Source organism: Pteropus medius, unplaced genomic scaffold (genome assembly GCF_902729225.1).
Source record: "Pteropus medius unplaced genomic scaffold, Ma_sr-lr_union100, whole genome shotgun sequence".
Taxonomy (NCBI): Eukaryota; Metazoa; Chordata; class Mammalia; order Chiroptera; family Pteropodidae; genus Pteropus; species Pteropus medius.
This window is the reverse complement of record NW_024342257.1, coordinates 9,046,154-9,064,100: the sequence shown is the minus strand read 5'-3', so window position 1 is coordinate 9,064,100 and position 17,947 is coordinate 9,046,154. Positions and strand designations below refer to the sequence as shown.

Sequence of the window (17,947 nt, the reverse complement as noted above, 5' to 3'; positions counted from 1 at the left end):
TAATGTACAAGCGGAGAAATATTCCATTAAACACCATGAAAAACCAAAGTAACAAGGCAGCTCAGAAAGAAAGAGAAAAATCTCCAGAAAATAAGCTTAAAGACATAGGAATATGTGACTTAAATGACAGAGAATTCAAGATGGTACTTCTGAAAAAAAAACTCAGTGAGCTCCGAAACAGTTCATATCAACAATTTCCGGAATTGAAAAACAACTAGTTGAGCAGAATGAGTTCTTTAGCAAGGAGACTGAAACTCTCAAAAAGAACCAAATAGAACTGGAGATGAAGAACACATTGAAAGAGATGAAAATAAAACAGCAAGCTTGGGAAATAGAATCGACCAAATGGAGGAAAGGATCAGTGATATCAGAGGCAGAAATCTAGAAATAAATCAGAAGGAAGAAGAGAGAAACTGAAAAATGAAAAATAAAGAAAGAAATACAAGAATGAGCTGATATTATCGGGAAAGGAAACAAAAGAATAATGGGCATTCTCGAAGGGGAGGAAAAGGAGCAGGGATTAGAAAGCATTTTCAGACAAATAGTTGACGAGAATTTTCCAAATCTAAGGAATGACCTGGAACTTGGAATTCAAGAATTCAACAGAACACCCAATTATCTCAACCCAAAAGACCTTCTCCAAGACACACTGATTTAAAATTATCAAAAATCAAAGACAATGAAAGAATTCTCAGGGCAGCCAGGGAAAAGATGATAGTAACCTTTAAAGGAAAACCCATTAGATTATTGTAGGACTTCTCATCACAAACCTTACAAGCCAGAAAGGAGTAAAATCAAATATTCAAACTATTAAATGAAAGTAACTACCTGCTAAAAAATAGTGTGTCCAGCAAAGCTGTCCTTTAGATATGAAGGAGAAATAAAGACCTTTCGAGACATACAAAAATTGAGGGAATTCTCCACTATGAGGCCTGCACTACAGGAAATACTAAAAGGAGTCAGCTAACCTAAAACAAAATAACAACAACAACAACCAAATACATAATTAGGAGTAAGGTGACTAGCAGGCAGATGGAAGCAGAGGAGTGCAACACTTACTAAGAACAGGGCATTATAAGCTTAAACAATAAGAAGAAATTTGCTATAGCAAGATAGCAATGAACGTTCAGCATACATAGAGACAAATTCAGACAACAATGTCTGAAAAGGAGAGGATTCAAAGATCCACATTCATAAAGGGGAATGGAGATAATATACATGCAGAAGAAAACAGGTGACCGTATATATATAACTATCCTCTATATATTTGTAATGGTAATCACACACCAATGATTCTGAGCTGAAGTATAGAACATAAAACAAGAAGCACCAGAGGAAAAATCCACAAAACCCAACTCCCCCAAAACAACAACAAAACAACAACAATAAAAACAAACAAACAAACAGACAGACATACAAGGACAAGGAAGCAATGGAAGCACTGAGTTACCAGAAAGCAAAACATAAAATGGTTATAAGAAAATCTCATATTTCAATAATCACCCTAAATGTAAATGGATCCAACTCACCAATAAAAAGACACAGAATTTGCAGACTGGATCAAAATACAAAACCCAATCATAAGCTGCCTCCAGGAGACACATTTCAGTTACAAAGACAAATATAGACTCAAAGTGAAAGGATGGAAAATGACATTTCAAGCAAATGGCTTTCAGAGAAAAGCAGAAGTATCAGTACTAATATCGGACAAAACAGACTTCGAAATAAAAAAGATAAAGAAAGATATTGAGGGACACTTCATAATGATATTGGGAATCATACACCAAGGAGGCATAACACTTATTAATATCTATACTCCCAATCAGTGGGCCTCAAAATATTTAAAGTAATTACCAACAGAATTAAAGAGAGAAATAGACCAAAATATTATTGTAGTAGGGGACCTAAATATCCCTCTTGTCAGATATGGACAGATAATCTAAACAGAAAATCAATAAAGAAATAACATTCTTAAATGACACATTAGACCAATTGGACATAATTGACATTTACAGAGCCTTTCATTCCCAAACAGCTGCTTGTACATTTTTCTCTAGTGCACATGGGCCTTGATACAGACTGAACACTTAACCGTAGGCACCTACGTTTTTGGTAAGTTTTCACCGCAACCATACAAATTAATAAACATCCGATTATACTTTAATCGAAACCCAAAGTCAACACGGCCTTTGAAATCTTACTTGATATGGCTATGGCATATCTTTCAAGAATATTTCTGACTTTTTTTCAGAGCAAGATGACCGTCTACATAAACATTGCGAGAACCAGCTGAAGTCTACTTAAATATATTATATATAACTGAAGATATAAAGAAGAGCACACATTGAGACCAGTAGCGGGGGCAGACATGCAAAACAGGCCAGTCAGGATCCATGCATGACAGTTGAGCACCAGGATGGAGGTTGTGACTGCAGAAGTCCCCCTGAAGAAGTGAAAGGACTTTACCCTATGTGGGGCTCCCTGGCCCAGGGTTCCAGTGTCAGGAAGAGGGACTCCCACAAAATCTGACTGTCAATATCAGTAGGATTCTGACCATCCAGATGAGATGTAGAGAACCTGAAGACCCATGCATCTCCCTTGAAGGGCCCACACATAGACTCACTCACTCGCAGAAACTTGCTCTGGGCTCTGGCGAAGTGTCAGCAGCTCTGGAGGCACATTAGACATACAGGGAGGGACTGAGCTGTGTAGCATCACAGAAAGGGCTGAAGAACAGCCACCATTGTTCTTTTGTTGGGACTCACTTCGGTTCAGACTACAAGTGAACACCACCTTGCCTGTGTTGAACCCTCTCCCCAAATGGCCAAATCTGAATCTGTATTGACCCACTGAGATTGGCTCACTCCACCCTATGACTCCCTGAGACTCTGCCCCATCCAGCTCACAAATTGCCTGTAGGAGGCTCATTGACTGACGATGGCCCCTGCGCTCTCAACAGGTGGCACATTTGATAGAAATCAATAATCCCTGGCTCCTGTGTCTTGCCCATGGCCTGCACATCTTGGGAGAGACTTGCGGTGGTGGGCAGCCAAGCTGCAGTACCTCTTGGGCTAATTTTAGGTGTCTGCAGGCCTGAGATGGTCAGCAGCTGACCTCGGTGTGATCTGATACTTTTGCGAGAGGCCACAGGCTCAGAATTGGCATCAAATCCAAATCTGTATTGGCTGAGTGAAATCTACTCACTTTACCTTATGATTGTTTGGGTCTTCACCCCACCCAATTCACAAACCACCCGAAGGCTCTTTCAGCTGCTGATACTTATGGGCAGCTGGCAGGAACTCTCAGGCCTTGGGGTGTACCAAACCTTTTGCTAAGCTGTCCTAGGACTGGTACTGGGGACATATGACTTCAGTTTGCAGCATGGTTTCTCCCAATTGAATCCAGATCCAGCAGAGGCAGTTACTACTCACAGATCACTTTGTAGCTACTACCAGGTAGGCCCAAGGGGTCACAGGCAGTGTCTGACCTTGGCTTGTATGAGAGCTCCTCCCAAGAGGCTACAAAAGCAACAGGCCCAGAAACTGATATCGGATCACAATGGAAAACCATCTAACTAGTGTCACAACAGCATACCCAAAGTGTGGTTTCAACAGGCACATGATCCCACTGGGGTGAATCCCATTCCATGGGATCAGCCACACACAGCAGCTTGTGAATTTTCACAGCCAGTCAGCCTGAGAGTCAATCTCATTACTGATGTGCTAACAGCAATTAAGTTTTAGGTACAACAGGATAATATACAGAATTCACACAAAGAATATTCTCTAAGCTCCCAATGCAGGTGATCAAGGATACTGTGCCACTGGGCCATATAGGGCACCTATGACATGAGGCTACCTGGCCAAAGCTGGGAGATGTAATAAATTTACCTCATACATAGAAATGAATACATACAGGCAACTAAAATGAGAAAACAAAACAAACAGACAAACAAATGTCACAAATAAAACAACAAGAGGAACTCCAGAGAAAGAACTAAACAAAATGAGGCAAATAACCTACCAGATACGGAGTTCAAAATACTGGTTATAAGGATGCTCAATGAACTTAGTGGAAGAATAGATGATCTCAATGAGAACTTCAACAAAGGTATAGTAAGCATAAAATGGGACATAGAAATCATAAAAAAGAACCAGTCAGAAATGAATATGATAACTGAAATGAAGAAAAAATCAACAGTAGATTACATGAAGCAGAGAATCAAATCAGTGATTTGGAAGACAAGGTAGCAGAAAACACCCAATTGGAACAGCAAACAGAAAAAAAAGAATTAAAAAAAATGAGAAAAGTTTAAGAGACCTCTGGGACAATATCAAGCATACCAACATTTGCATCATAGGGGTACAAGAAAGAGAAAAGGAAAAACAAAGAATTGAGAACCTAGTTGAAGAAATGATGACAGAAAACTTCCCTAACCTGGTGAAGGAATTAGACATACAAGTTCAGGAAGCACAAAGAATCTCAAACAAAAGGAACCCAAAGAGGCCCATACCAAGGTCCATCATAATTAAAATGCCAAAGTTTAAAGACAAAGAGAGTATCTTAAAAATAACAAGAGAAAGGGAACTAGTTACTTACAAGGAAGCTCCCCTGAGACTGTCAGCTGATTTCTCAACATAAATTTTGCAGGCCAGAAGGAATTGGCGCGAAATATTTAAAGTGATGAAAAGTAAAGACCTACAACCAAGACTACTCTATACAGCAAGGCTATCAATTAAAATTGAAGGTGAGATAAAGAGATTCCCTGACAGAAAATAGCTAAAGGAATTCATCATCATCAAGCCAGTATTACAGGAAATGTTGAAGAAATTTCTTTAAGAGGAAGGAAGGGGAAAACAAACAAACAAAAACAAAATATAAATATGAAAAATAAAATGGCAATAAATATGTACCTATCAATAATCACTTTAAATGTAAATGGATTAAATGATCCAATCAAAACACATAGGGTAGCTGAATGGATAAGAAAACAAGACCCATACATATGCTGTCTATAAGAGATCCACTTCTGATCAAAAGACACACACACACTGAAAGTAAAGGGATGAACAAAAATACTTCATGCAAATGGAAATGAAAAAGAAGCTGGGATAGCAATACTTATATCAGACAAAATATACTAAAACAAAGGCTATAATAATAGTCAAAGAAGGGCATTACATAATAATAAAAGGAACAATACAACAAGAAATCATAACCCTAGTAAACAAATATACAACCAATATAGGAGCACCTAAACGTAGAAAGCGAATATTAACCAACATAAAGAGAGAAATAGATGGTAATACACTCATAGTAGGAGACTAACACACCATTGACACCAATGAAAAGATTTTCCAGACAGAAAATCAGCAAGAAAAAAGCAGCCTTAAATGACATACTAGACCAGATGAATGTAATCGATATTTTCAGAATGTTTTACCCCAAAGAAGCAGAATACACATTCTTTTCAAGTGAACATAAAACATTTTCTATGATAGGCCACATGTTATGCCACAAAGCAAGTCTCAATAAATTTAAGAAGATTGAAATCATATCAAGCATCTTCTTCAATCACAACAGTATGAAACTAGAAATCAATGAAAAGGAAAAAAACTGGAAAATACACAAACATATGGAGCTATATAATATACTACTAAACAAAGAATGGGTTAACAATAAGATCAAGAAAGAAATTAAAAGATACCTTGGTACAAATGAAAATGAGAACACAATGACCCAAAATCTATGAGAAAAAAAACAAAAGCAGTGATAGAAGGAAAATTTATAGCAAACAATACAGGCCTATCTTAAGAAACAAGAAAAATCTTAAGTAAACAATCTAATCTTACATTTAAACAAACTAGAAAAAAGGACAGCAAACAAAACCCAAAGTGAGTAGAAGAAAGAAAATAATAAAGATCAGAGCTAAAATAAACAAAATAAAAACAAGAAAAAACAATACAAAACATCAATAAAACAAATAGCTGGTCTTTGAAAAGAAACAAAATTAATAAATGTTCAACCAGACTCATCCAGAAAAAAAGAGAGAGGATCCAAATAAATGAAATCAGAAATGAAAGAGGGGAAGTGACAACAGACTCCAAAGAAATATAAAAAATACTACGAGCACTTATATGCCAACGAATTGGACAATCTGGAAGAAATGAATACATCCCTGGAAACATACGATCTCCCAAGACTGAGTCAAGAAGAAACATAAAATCTGAACTGACTGATTACCACCAACAAAACTGAATCAGTAATCAAAAAACTCTCCCAAAACCGAAGTCTTGGACTGAATGGCTTTATAGGTGAACTTTACCAAACATTCAAGGAAGAATTAATGCGTATTCTTCTCAAACTATCCAAAATATTCAAGAGAGGGGAAGTTCTCAGTCTCATTTTATGAGGCCACCATTACCCTGATTCTATAAGCAGTCAAAGACATAAAAACAAATTATATACCAATAACCCTGATGAACATAAATGCAAAAATTCTCAACATAATGTCAGTAAACTGGATTTAGTAATACATCAAAAATGTCATACACCATGATCAAGTTGTATTTATTCCATGGTAGCAGGGTTGTTTTAATATCTTCAAATCAAGTAATGTAATACAGCACATTAACAAATTGAAAAATAAAAATCATATGGTTATATCAATAGATGCAGAAAAAAGCATTTGACAAAGTCCAGCATCCATTTATAATAAAAATTCCCAGCAAAGTGGAAATAGAGGTAACATATCTCAATATAATAAAGGCCATATATGCAAACCCACAGCTAACATCATACTCAGCAGGGGAAAGCTGAAAGTGTTTTTCTTAGTATTGGGAACAAGACAAGAATGTCCACTTTGACCACTCTTATTCAACAGAATTAATGGAAGTCCTAGCTACAGCAATCAGACAAGAAAGATCAACAAAAGGCAGCCAAATTGGAAAGGAAGAAGTAAAACTGTCATTATTTACAGAAGACATAATATAGCATATAGAGAACCCTAAAGATTTCACCAAAAAAACTGTTAGAACCAATAAATGAATTCAGTCAAGCAGCAGGATACAAAATTAGTATTCAAAAATCGGTTGCATTTTTATACACCAATAATGTATTATCAGAAAGAATAATTGAGAAATAATTCCACTTACGATTGCATCAAAAAAAAAAATGAGAATCAATTTAACCAAGGAGGTAAAAGACCTATGTCCAGAAAATTATGTTATTGAAAAAAAAATTGAAGAAGATACAAAAAGAATGGAAGCATATATCACGCTCATGATAGGAAGAATTTACATTGTTAACACATCCATACTACCCAAAGCAATCTGTAGATTCAATAAAATCCTTATCAAAATACCATTGACATTATTCACAAAAGTAGAACAAATAACCCCCAAATTTATATGAAACCATTAAAGATCCCAAGTAGCTATGGCAGTCTTGAAAAAGAAGAACAAAGTTGGAAGTATCACACTATCTCATATCAATCTATACTACAAGATAATAGTAATCACAACAGCATGGTACTGGCATAAAAACAGACACATAGATTAGTGCAACAGAATAGAGCCCAGAAAAACTCACCCCTATATAGCCATTTAATCAATGGAAAAAGAGGCAAGAATATACAATGGGGTAAATATAATCTATTCAACAAATGGTGTTGGGAAAACTGGACAGACACATGCGAACAAACAAAACTGAACCACCTTCTTACACCATATACAAGAATAAATTCAAAAAGGATTAAAGACTTAAATGTAAGACTCAAAACCATAAAACAACTAGAAGAAAAAATAGGCAGTAAACTCTGATATTGCTCTTAATTATATATATATATATTTAATATATCTCCAAAGACAAGGGAAACAAAAGAAAAAACAAATGGGACTACATCAAACTAAAAAGTTTTTGCGCAGCCATGAAAGCCATCAACAAAATGAAAAGACACCTACTAATGGGACAAGATATTTATCTATGATACATCCAATAAGGGGTTAGTATTCAAAATGTATAAAGAACTCATACAATCTAACACCAAAAAAACCCCAAACAACCCAATTAAAAAGATGGGTAAAAGACCTGAATAGGCATTTCTTCAAAGAGGACATATAGGTGAACAATAGACATATTAAAAATCACCAGAGAAATTCAGATCAAAACAATGAGATATCACCTCACACTTGTCAGAATGGCCATCATCAGTAAATCAAAAAAAATAATAAAGTGTTATCAAGAATGTAGAGAAAAGAAACCCCTTGTACAGTGTTGGTGGGATTCCAAATTAGAACAGCCGCTACGGAATACAGTTGAGAGGTTCCTCAAAAAATTAAAAATAGAACTACCTTTTGATCCAGCAACTGCATTTTTGGGTATTTATCAAAACAACAACAACAAAATAAACAAACACTAACTTGAAAAGATATGCACCACTATGTTCACTGCAGCACTATTTACAATAGCCAAGATATGGAAGCAATCTAAGTGGCCATTAATAGATAACTGGATAAAGAAGAGGTGTTACATATATACAATAGAATATCCATAAAAATGAAATCTTACCATTTGCAACAACATGAATGGACCTAGAGGTTATTATGCTGAGTTAAATAAATCAGAGACAGACAAATACCATATTATTTCACTTCTATGTGGAATCTAAGGAACAAAATAAACAAACAAAATAAAAAAAATATTGATAGATACAGAGAACAAACTGGTGATTACCATATGGGAGGGCAGTTGGGAAGCTGGGTGAAAAAAATGAAGGAATGAAGAAGTACAAATTAGTAGTTACAAAACAATCACGGGGATGAAGAATACAGTGTAGGGAATATAGTCAACAATATTTTAATGACTATATGTAGTGCCAGTTGAGTGCTAAAGTAATTGGGGTGATCACTTTGTGAATTATACAAAAGTCTAACCATTGTGCTATATAGGTGAATCTAATACAGAAAAAAAAATTATCACATTAAAAATAAAATATTTCTAAGATGCTGCCTACCTATTATAATTTCTGTTCTCCAAGCTTACAGTGATCTTTTCTCAGATTTTTACATTGCTTGTTTACCCAATCCTTTGAATCTCTTCCTAGCATTTAGGCCTTCCCTGACCACCATATCTAAAATGCATTCCACATACTTAGGTAACTCTCTGTGCTCTTATATGCTTTACTTTTCTTCATAGATCATAACTCTCCCTGAAAATAGATTTTTTTGATTTACTTAAGTATTGTACTACTTCAAAATAAATAATGATTTATGTGAGCATATGCATTTTCCTTTTTGTTCACTACTGTATCTCAAATACTAGAATAGTGCCTGAACCATGATATAGGCATTCAATATTGTTAAATAAATAGCTTAATGAAATGTCTTTCAGTATTTCAAGATTGAAGTTATGTTCCCAGTGATTATTTTCTTCATGGCAAATATCCCCAATTTTTAAAAATGTTGCTGAAATAGTTATTATAGATACTCCTCTAGGCAATGAAAAGCATTCATCCTTTTCACTTTTTCCTAAAATGTGATGTCTATATCTTTTTTATTGAGATATAATTGGCATATTGCACTACATAATTTTAAGATGTACAGCATGACTTGAGTATATAGTTTTTAAATAATTACCACAATCAATTAAATAAACATCTGTCATCTTATATAAATATTTTTTAAAAATTCTTTTTCCTTGTGATGAGAACTCTTGAGGCCTGCTCGCTCATGCTTGCTTGCTATTATTTATTTATTTGTTTGTTTGTTTGTTTGTTTTTTAATGTAATAGCAGGTGTAGAGCCAGAGGAGAGAAAGAGCAATTAGGGGGATCATTCTATAAACAACATAAATGTCTAAGCAATGTACTGTATACTTGAAACTAATAAAATTAAATTAAAAAAATAAAAAAGAACAGGCCTACTTTCTTAACGACTTTCAAATATACCATAAAGCAGTATTAACTATAGTCATTACATTGTACATTATGTCCCCAGTACTTATGTGTCTTGTAACTGAAAGTTTGTACCTTTTGATCACCTTCTTCCGATTCCCTCACACCTAAATCTTTGAATTTGGTAACCAAAAATCTGATTTCTTTTTCTATATTTTTATTTTGTTTTGTTTTAGATTTCACATATTAGTGATATCATACAGCATTTGTCTTTCTCTGTCTGACTTATTTTCCTTAGCATAATGCCCTAAAAGTTCATTCATATTGTTTCAAATGGCAGAATTTTCTTCTTTTCATGGTTGTGTACTATGTACATATCACATTGTATATGTAACAACTTCTTTATCCATTTATCCTATGATGGACACTCAAGTTGTTTCCATGTCTTAACTTGTTTCTAAGTAATGCTGCTATGAACTTGGGAGTGCAGTTATCTCTTCCCAGGTGGGGCCCTGGAGCTACACAACAGTGGGCAGGGTTATGATTTAGCTTTCTGCTTGGGTGTGTGGTGGGGAGCAGACTAGGGCCCAGGCAGAGAAAGTAGACCTGCACCCTACCTAGCTCCCTGGTCAGACTGCACTGCTCTCTCGGTTGTGCAAATGAGAAAAGTTGCTAGTTGGGACTAGTATTTGGGTGCTGTAAGTAGGAACTCAGTCTGCCAAGATCACCATGCTTGTTGTTGGAAGCCCCTTCCCCTTTCTCATAAGAATCCCATTCCTCGTGTCTAAGCCCTGCAGTTTGCCCCTCCAGCCCTGTGAAGCAAGCCTAGAGAGGGGATTCCAAAAAATCAACCCACAATCCTGGGAGAGCTAGATGTTTACCATGGGTTCTCTTTTCCTACTGGAGGAACTGTGGCCTCAAGGGAGTACTCTCAAAGCAGTGCTGTGCCAGTCTGGGGTAGGGGTAACACAGTGAGCATGCAACTCCACCTTTTGCCCTTCTAATGCATTGTTTTAGTCTCTGTGGTGCAGGGAGTGCTTGAGTCTCTCTCTCCTCTATCTTGTTCTAAGATTTTCTCAATGGTATCTTTTCCATAAATACTTGTTACTTGTTTTTGTGAGGAGGAGCAAAGTCAAGGGAACAACCTAAGTTGCCACCTTGGTGAAGTTACTCAGTGAAGCAACAGCAACCATGAAGAAGACAAAAATCTGGTTTCTAATACATGGACAAGTAAAATGAGTGTCATAATTCTCCTTTGTGTGAAGAGAAATAATGTGAATCATGTTTCCAAGTCAACAGAAAAGAAGAAAGAAGAATTGGTAAATGAGTTAGGTTAATAAATATAAGTCAGGAGACCTATGTTATAAGCTTAAAATTTTGTGACCCAGACTGAATTTCTTTTTTGTCGGACCTTGTTTTCTCCTTCTTTAAAACAAGTAGTACAAGTAAAAACTAGTACAGGTATACCTCATTTTATTGTGATTCAGCTTTATTGCATTTTACAGATGTTGCCTTTTTTACAAATCGAAGGAAAAACCCTCCACCAGCAAAAAAGTTATGACTTGTTTTATTGTGATACTCACTTCGTTGTGGTGGTCTGGAATCAAACCAGAAATACCTTCAAGGTATGCCTGTATAGTGACTAAGAGCTCAGAATATGGAAAAAAAATTGAAATCATGGTTCAGATCTGTCATTTAGTAGCTGTATGGTATTGGGAAAGATAATATACTTCTTTAAGTATCAGTGATTTTATCTTTCAAATGGACATATTGTAATTATAGTATTTGTCTTCTAGGGTTGTTCTGAGTATTAACTGTGATAATATAAGTGCTGGACATAGTGTCTGGTACTTGATAAAACCTTAAATATATTAGCTATCATTTTTTTCTAAAGTAGTATTAATTCCAAAATTAAATTCCTCTATGAATACAAGCAAAAGACAAGAATAAAGTGAGGGGAGAGTAAAAGAAAGAGCCTTTTTAAAATAGTTGTGTTTTCCTGTTACCAAATGGCTTTTTCACAGTACATGCAATAAAATGTATGAATTATCTTAATTTTGTACCAGAACGTCTCAAATCTCTCATAATTTTAAGACGCAAACTGACTTATTCTGAGATTAATTTATTTGTATGCTAAAATTAGTTTATGTGTGAATATGTATAATTTGCATGTGTTATATTTCAAAAGGCCAGAGAAATGAATAGACAATAACATAGTTTCATGCCTTGATATAAATCCCCTGTGTGAGAGCAAGGATTGCAGGATGACATAATGGAAATGATATAGGAATTAACTTGATTTTAACAGACTTCTATTATTTTTAAATAAAGACAATATTTGAATGAATATTAAATAGATGGAATATACCAAAGGAAAAAAAAAAACAAAATTTATGACAATCATGATATATTTGGAGGTAGAAGACTTTCACATATATAAAAAGATTTTTCAGCTTGAAATTGATATGCAGTTGTCTTGAAACTGTGTGTACAGAATATATTTATGCTTGACTAGCTCAATGAACCTCATGCATATAAAAAGAGGAAGGCAACTATAGAAGTAAATATTTTACATATACAGCATCAGAGTCAGTATTCCCTTTTTCAAACATTTCAATAAATTTAAATTCCACACAATATGTGCATATGGAAATAAAATTGTATTGTGCAAGAGATAAAACTGATTCCCATTAGAAGAGATTGTCAATTATTTTAAATAAACATCAGGTCAATTTAAATGGTACTATTTTTTTTTTCACTTTTTTATTGTATTAAATTTATTTGGGTGACATTGGTTAATAAAATTATATAGGTTTCAAGTTCATAATTCTATAATTCATTATCTGTATATTGCATTGTGTGTTCACCACTCAAAGTGAAGTCTCCTTCCATCACCATACATTTGATCCCTTTTACTCTTTTTGCACCCCTCCCTTCCCTTTCCCTCTGGTAACCATCATACCACTGTTTGAGTCTATGAATTTTTCTTTGTTTGTCTTGTTTGTTCATTTGTTGCTTTCAGTTTTATATCTCATATATGAGTAAAATTATATGATTCTTGACTTTTTCCACCAGACTTATTTCACTTAGCATGATATTCTCAAGATCCATCCATGTTGTCACAAATGGCAGTATTTCATCTTTTCTTGTGGCTGAGTAATTGTCCATTATATATATGTACAACATCTTTTTTATCCAGGGATTTATTGTAGGACACTTTGGTTGTTTCCATGTCTTGGCCACCATGAACAATGCTGCAATGAGCATTGGTATGCATATATCCTTATGAATAAATGTTTTAAAAATTTTCTCCATACTGCTTTTTTTATAATGGCTGTACCAATTTACATTCCCATCAACAGTGTATAAGAGTTCCTTTTTCCCCACAATCTCTCCAACACTTGTTATTGCTTGTCTTGATAACAGTCATTTAAACATGCATGTGGTCCTATCTCATTATGGTTTTGATTTTTATTTCTCTAATGAAATTGAGCATCTTTTCATATATCTGTTAGTCATTTGTATGTCTTCTTGGGAGAAGTGTCTGTTCAGATCTTCTGCCCATTTTTTAATCAGATTATTGGTTTTGTTTGTTGTTGAGTTGTATGAGTTTTTTGTATATTTTGGATGTCAACCCCTTATCAAAGGTGTTGTTTGAAAATATCTTCCCCCATTCAGTTGGTTATCTTTGTTGTTGTTGTTGTTGTTGTTGTTGTTGTTGTTGATAATGATGGTTTCTTTTGCTGTGCAAAGCTTTTTAGTTTGGTATAGTTGCATTTATTTATTTTGCTTTTACTTACTTTGTCTTTGAGGTCAAATTAATAAAATTCTCTTTAAAACCAAGGTTCATAAGTTTAGTATCTATGTTTTCTTCTATGTATTTTATTATTTCTGCCCTTATATTTAGGTCTTTGATACATTTTGAGTTAATTTTTTGTGTATGATAACAAATACCAGTCTAGTTTTGTTCTTTTGTATGTAGCTTTCTAATTTCCCCATCACCATTTATTGAAGAGACTTTTTTCCATTGTATGTTTTTAATGCCTTTGTTGAAAATCATGTGCCCATATATGTGTGGGTTTACTTCCGGGTTCTCAGTTCTGTTTTATTGGTTTGTGTGTTTGTGTTTGTTTTTCAGCCAATACCATGTTGCCTTGCAGTATAATTTGAAGTCAGAGAGTGTGATACCTCCGACCTTGTTCTTTTTACTCAGGATTGCTTCAGCTATTTGGGGTCTTTTGTGGTTTTCTACAAATCTGATAATTTTTTGTTCTATTTCTTTAAAAAATGCCATTTGAATTTTGATGAGGATTGCATTAAACCTGTAGATTGCTTTGGATAATATACCATTTTAACTATGTTGATTCTTCCAATTCATGAACATGGAATTTTTTTTCATCTCTGTGTATTCTTCAAATTTTTAAAAATAATGTCTCATAGTTTTCATTATATAGGTCTTTCACATCCTTTGTTAAAGTCATATGTGCAATATCAGCAATATCAGCATATATGTGATTTACAAATATATATATATATATAAATATAATAACATAAAAATAAAATAGTAGATTGTTTTGTGTCCCTGACTCAGCTTCTAGGAAAACAGACTGAAGAAAGACATATTATAGATATAGATATAAACACTTATACATATATAAATATATACATATACACATATAATATACATATATACCACAATATAATACAGCATATGTGAATATATAAATACTATATTATATATAATACTATATTATAGTATATTTACATATACATATAAATTATATATGCATTGGAAGTATACACATGTATGTAATGTATACATATTCTACACTATAATATAGTATACATACACATTTACACTATATTTTAATATATATGTATATGCATATAAATTATGCACATATATGTATATGTGTGCTGGTATATATATATAGAGATGTATACGAATATATATATTTATATATATACTTGTATATATGTGTAAAGTTTATATGAGAGAGGGACAGAAAAAGATAGAGGGTCTTTATGGAAACAATTTATTAGAGGAATGCTCTTATGAAAAAGAGAGCAATGAAAACAAGATATATCATGGCAAGAAAGTTTAGATAGAAAGTGGTCTTAGCTAGAGACCAGCTTTAGTTTCGTCATCCAGGGCACTCTGGAGGGCAAATCACACCACAGAATGTGCCCCATTTTAAGGCAGGAAATTAGTATTTTGTATTTCTGTGTCATTCAGTCATTCTTGGCTGTCAGTGTTCCCAAAGCATAAAAGGGAACCTCTTGTTTGAGACTAGTGGCTTCATTTGAGTAAGGGCAAGAAATGGAAAAGCTGTGAACTGTTAGCAGCCAACACTCACACCATTTGGGACATGGGCATACCAACAAAGCAAAGGAAATTTTGGTAGAGTATCAACAGTATCCATAAAAATATGATATATCAGCATATAAATGTTTTCACATAATAAAAGTGACTTGCTATTTACTAAATAAAATAAGTAATTTAGTACCTTAAGAAGAAATCACTTAAAATTTGCTTAAAATGTATAATTTAGATAAAATTATTTATTTAAAATGAATATCTAAATTCATTCATTTTAAATTTTAAAAATTCACTTATTTTAAATTATTCATTTAAAATGAATATCTAAAGGACTAAATTATTTATATGACATCACAATTTTGGGTACAAGTAATAAAAAGTATACATTCTATTTGTTATACAATTAATACTACACTTATAGTATGAAAAAAGAATCAATTAAATGTATGTTGATTACTAATTTTATACTATATTTATTAGAATTATGTCTTTATTTGAGACTCCATATTTTTATGGCATTTGCAAAAACAATTCCTTTTATATACCTAATGCATTATACATCTCAAAAAGCTATAAGAAAACACTAATTAATAACAGTAGTCATTTCTTGGTTATGAAATTATAGAATAACTACTTTCTTGTCCAGATATATTTTAATGTTATCTATAATGAGTACCTATTATATTCACATTAAAAAAATAAACTTCTAAATGTGGGACACCATTTTTTAAGCAGCAAGTCTATTCAGGAAATGGTGGTACTCAGAATTAATATATATATTCTTGATAATTGTGTATAAACACAGTTTTTCTCATAGGCTCAACTTTACTTTGTAGAGGGGAGACTAAAGGGTACTGTGAAAATGGTGCCAACTGGTGTGTTTAATCCAGCAGTTCCCTATACTGTTCCTAGAATTCCCATCATTAGTGTGAATTTCAGGTTTACATACTGGAAGTGACTGATAAATAATGTAAAAGACTCTTCTTAAGAGGACAACATTAAACCATTATTGATGATTAATTTTATTCTATAGCTTGGTGTAGTTTAAATTGAGTGAGCTTTATAAAATTAGATTCAGGTTTTTTTTGTTTGTTTTTGTTTTTTCTCAATCCCAATGTCTACTCTTAATTATTGTGTGATTTTTGCAATTTATTTATTCTACATAAAATTCAATTTTCTCATCTGGAAAATGGTGACTTTGCATCATAGAATTCATTTTTATGATTTTGTATGGTTATTGGGTATTCAGCTAAAAAAATTCTTCTGAAATATCCACTTTCTTTCTATCTCTTTAACTCTACAAGTGTAATATACAATCACACCTCTTAGGTTTCTAAATGGCCAAGAAATTTGCTTTGGTCAAAACATGTTAGCATGACTGACATAACCAAAGGTCATGCTTGTGAGATTCGGCTTGTGCTCTTGTAACTATTTTATCACATTTAAAAGGAATTCCCATAGATAGCTGCTGACATCTCAGCCTGGGCTCCAGAAAAAAATGATGCAGAGCAGATGGGTGCTCACAATAGAACTCAACCATATCTACATCTTGAAGCTGAACAATCCATCTGAGCCTAGCCTAAATAGGCTGATTCCCCAACAGTCCTCAGATATGTGAGTGATAATAAATAATTGTTGTGAGCCACTCAGTTTTCAGATTTTATTTTTTTAATGCAATACTATTTAACTGGTGCATATTATGAGAATTACAGATGATTAAAAACATAAAACACCTATACATAATAGTACTGGTTCTATAGTAAGCCAGACTGTAAATATATGAATATATTTCATCAATTTTCTTAGTTTCTCAGCATCTTGATAGAGCATAGAAGGAAAAGTGAAAGCCTAGAGTACAATAAGCTTCTTAGGTATTTTATTAAGCATCCTTGAGAATTTAGAAAGGATAATGAAAGTATTAAATATCTCAGAAAAAAAGATGAGCATAATCAGGTGATTGTTTCAGGAGTACTAAATGAAACTTTTATACTTCTAATTACTTCCATTTGTGTTACTGATAATGTTTTTTTTTTTTAATTCAGTGACAATGTAATTAAATAAAAGAATAATAGAAATGTATAGTGGAAAGCAAAATTTTGGATAGTTTATTCTACCTCTGAAATTTGTAAATGAAGAAACTTTGTTTTAGAGTTTATGGGCTCACCAAAGAGCAGAGAGATATTAATAGAGCTAGGAATAGACTTTAGGTTTCTTAACTCAGTTTTTTTTTTTTTACTTTCTTTCTTTTTCCATTTTACTGTGAGAGGTCATTATAATTTCTCACACTATCTCACAAAAACATTTTTTGTGTCCTCCAAAACTACAGCCAATATTGTCAATTATTTTCCAGCGTGCTAGTCTAAAAAGATTTCCTACTGAAATTTATCTCTGACCTTTTAGTAAAATACCTTGGCTAATCCTGAACTGAATACTGTATCTGTATGCAATTAGGACTATTAAGTGTAACAGAGAAATGAAACATCTTTCTAGATAATCAAAGAATAAAAATAAATATGCCACATTTTTACTTAATTAGAATTAGTTAAAATCTACAAAATGGAAGTATATGGTTAGTGGTAGACTATGTGAATTCTCAGCTAACTTACAAGTATATATTCTATATGTTTATGATTTATAAGATAACTTCGAGTCATATTCTTTCTGTATAGTAAATAATCTGTGAGAATGACTGCTTGAAAATATAAATTAATACAAGCATGTACTGATACCTTTGAA

General features: G+C 33.3%; 1 pseudogene; it reads left to right on the top strand.

Annotated features, from left to right (window-relative positions):
• Window positions 1–17,947, top strand: part of LOC120600098 (uncharacterized) — an 80,585-nt pseudogene that overhangs the window by 24,842 nt on the left and 37,796 nt on the right.